The 3,298-nt window shown below is 36.0% G+C and overlaps 1 long non-coding RNA gene across 1 annotated transcript; it reads left to right on the top strand.

Moving 5' to 3' along the window:
- The first annotated feature begins 6 nt into the window (after positions 1-6).
- On the top strand, positions 7-2,918 carry LOC139822004 (uncharacterized). The gene is made up of 4 exons (XR_011734422.1): positions 7-1,439; positions 1,519-1,734; positions 1,838-1,971; positions 2,054-2,918. It is a non-coding gene; the product is annotated as an uncharacterized lncRNA (long non-coding RNA).
- The last annotated feature ends 380 nt before the right edge of the window (positions 2,919-3,298 follow it).

The raw sequence follows: 3,298 nt of genomic DNA, 5'->3' as shown, positions 1-3,298 counted from the left end.
TATATTATCCCACAGAGCCGGTATGGACGACGGCCAATCAGAGATAACTCCCTTACATATTACGTTTCTCTGTTCAATATTAGCTGTGAGTTTGACTGGATTCTTGAGCAAATTAATCTTTTCGAGGGCCGAGTTGGCATCGTAGATATCCTTAAACACCGCTTCTGCGGAATAGTGATTAATCATCGTAACAGACACAGGAATTATAGTTAGTTCATTTAAAATCATCCATATTTTTATCAAGTTTTTTCCTTTTTTTATCGTGGTCTGATCCTGAGGCAGGCGAAGAACAATGCACGCCCTGCCTGGGAAATCGTCGTCAAATTTCACAGGCTTCTGAAAGCGATGATCGTCAATATTTGGATCACGTGCCGTAAGCGTGTCGTCCTTCACAATATAATACTCTCTGTTTAGATCGTCGGGAACAGTAGCGACTGCAAGATTCATATCACGTGATTCTAATTGTTCATCACGAATCGTCGGTGTGGCGCCCGACCGCGCCTCGTCCGTCCCGGACTCCTCGTCGTGTTCGGGGGACTCCCCCCGGAGATCCCCCTCGTCACTCTCCTCCATATCCACATCCTGCGGGGAAGGCGACTTCTTCGCGCCAGTGTCCTCGGGGGACGTGTCCTCCTCCTCCCTGAGTCTTTTCGCAGAAGACCCTCCACGATACGTTGTCCCCGGCCGGGGGGAATCCTGAGAAACACCTCGCGCAAACTCGTCGAAGGCCCGTTCGTCCAGAGACAACGAATTGTTCTCCGTCGACATCGCACCGGACACACGAATCGAGATATCACTCTCAAGCAAGTTCGCGTCCATCGCCTCGCCAGGAACGCTCCCCCTCCGAGGGGGGAGCCGCGAAAAACCCGGGTCCGACACCGGGAAGGCACACCACGCACAGTCGTTCCCACAGGGAAACACAGACGACCGCACAGTTAACCTAAAACCTCACCGCACAGAAGCAAGCTCAGACACGTCCGGCCGGCGCGAAGACTCGAGCCGAACTCTAACGCTCGCGTAAACGTAGTATAGGTTAGATTACCGGTTTCTTATTTTACATAAAACGCGAGATTCACTTATGTATGCAAGTTTAACGCCTATTGAGTTAATATGAAAAATAATTTTCTGAAATGTAAAAATAACACGATGTTATATATGCGGTTTGGCGTGAATATATATATATCGCGACAAAATAGCCGAGATGATCGAAGAAATTGTGTATAATGTCCCGATTCAACGGCCCCTGTCCCTGGTTGAGAGTGTTAATAATGACATTAATATCTCTCACACTGTCAAGCCAAATTGGCTCTTTGTTCAGCTTCCGACTCATTCATCATTTCTCCTTTTGCAAAATTTGGAAAACAGCATAATGTATTGGTTGGTATAACAATGAATTGCTGCCAGTTCCAGATGTATTGAACAATAAGTGATATAGAACAGTAAGTGATATAATCTTAATACGTTGAATAAAAAAGAAATTAGGATATTCTGATTATACAATACATTTTTACTTTGTAGAGGATGATTACGTGGCTGTATATTGGAGCGACAAATGGATTAGAGGATGCATTGAACGTCCAGATCCATCAGGAGAGAGAAGCGCAGTACGATTACTCGATCACGGTGGTTACTGGCAGTTTAGTAATTCGTAATGTAGGCTATTGATATATAATTATTTGAGCCTACCCTTCCAAGCCATCGAAATCTTTTTAGCAAATATTCAGCCAAAGAACGGTAACTATACATTGACGTTATATGTACTATTATTCCAGATTATACATCTCAAAATTATTTATTTTTGGATATGTAATTATACTTTGATGTTACTCCTTTGCAGGTAAATGGTCGACAGAAGCTTATAATGTGGTACAAAATTGTTCCTCAAAGGGAGTTGCTGCTCAAGCTCAGATTGAAGGTCGCATTTAAACTAATATTTATGCAAATATTTATTTTATGATACAAAATTATAGGGTAAGTAGTTATTATTATCCAATCTTCGAGAATCTTTTTGCAGAAGCGCAAACTAATTGAAATTAATTGCATTTTTTTAAAGCTAATTTCCCTTACTAAAGAACTGGTAATGAACGGACATGCTGAACAAGTAGCATGGGACTAGATGAAGCTAGAAACACTTGAATCCATCTGTATATAAGAGTTGTCAAGAAACTCTATAATTTTCACGCATAATTCGTGATTCTTAGTCAGTATGGACTAGAGTTTAATACAATCGCCATTGATGATCCCCTTTAATCGCATCAAAATTGATTATTTCACTTTTTGACTTCGTTTTTTACTCATGTTGTAAAATAGTTTTCCGATTGTGTAGAATATTTATATTTAGAAAGAAAGAAATTTATAAAGATTGCTATATTGATCGTAGAGTAGAGAAAACAATAACTTAACATTTTACAAAGTAGTGTTACATTTAAACTAGAACATTTGTATCGAATAATTCAGACGAATTAGGAAATTTATTTCTACGTGACTAATATCTATTTCTGATTAGGGACGATTCTAGAACTTATTGAAATAATTTGATTTCTTTTCACATTTAAATTTAGGTCACCGTAGATTAAACTTGTTACTTTAGAAGTTATTGTCAAATAGTACATTTTATTTAACATCTTGTGTTATCTTTTCAAATTATTTAAAGGTTGCTAATTTATTTAAAGATTCGTCTTTTGAACATTTTTTTCAGTAACTTGTATTCCGCACTTCACTGTCGTGGCATAAAATTATTTTATGTTTCAAAAGATGGAGACTAAGCTTTCGAATTATTCCAGATGTACGCATATATACTGTATATATTTGATTAATAAGTAATTTATCTGAGACTATTTATTTATTATTGAAAAAATTAATAATTATTTTTTACTAATTATTAATTTTTAAGTAAATACTATAGTTATTTATTTTTTATGAACTATCTATTAGTTATTTTAATAATAAAGAATTTATTTCTACTAATTACCAGTTTACAAAAGAAATTAATTTATATTTACCTAAATACTAACTTTCACAAACTAGATATTTTTCTCTGACAAATTACCAATTCTTTAAGTAATCTACACTTCTCACAAAAATTAAAAAAATTTATCTTTAAAAATAGGCAAAATTCAAACAGCTGTAACTTTGTTAAAAATGAACAAAATTTAAATTTAAAAAAAGGATTTTAAAGCTTGAAATTTCTACTTTCAAAAAGTTACTATTATTTTTTAGTTTCTGTGAGTTTGGTAATTTTTACATATAGAAAACTACGAGCTGGACAAAATAGAAAATTTTTCTTTCACTTTGTGGG

Source organism: Temnothorax longispinosus, chromosome 11 (assembly GCF_030848805.1).
Source record: "Temnothorax longispinosus isolate EJ_2023e chromosome 11, Tlon_JGU_v1, whole genome shotgun sequence".
In the NCBI taxonomy this organism is placed as follows: Eukaryota; Metazoa; Arthropoda; class Insecta; order Hymenoptera; family Formicidae; genus Temnothorax; species Temnothorax longispinosus.
This window is presented reverse-complemented; position numbering and strand designations above follow the sequence as displayed.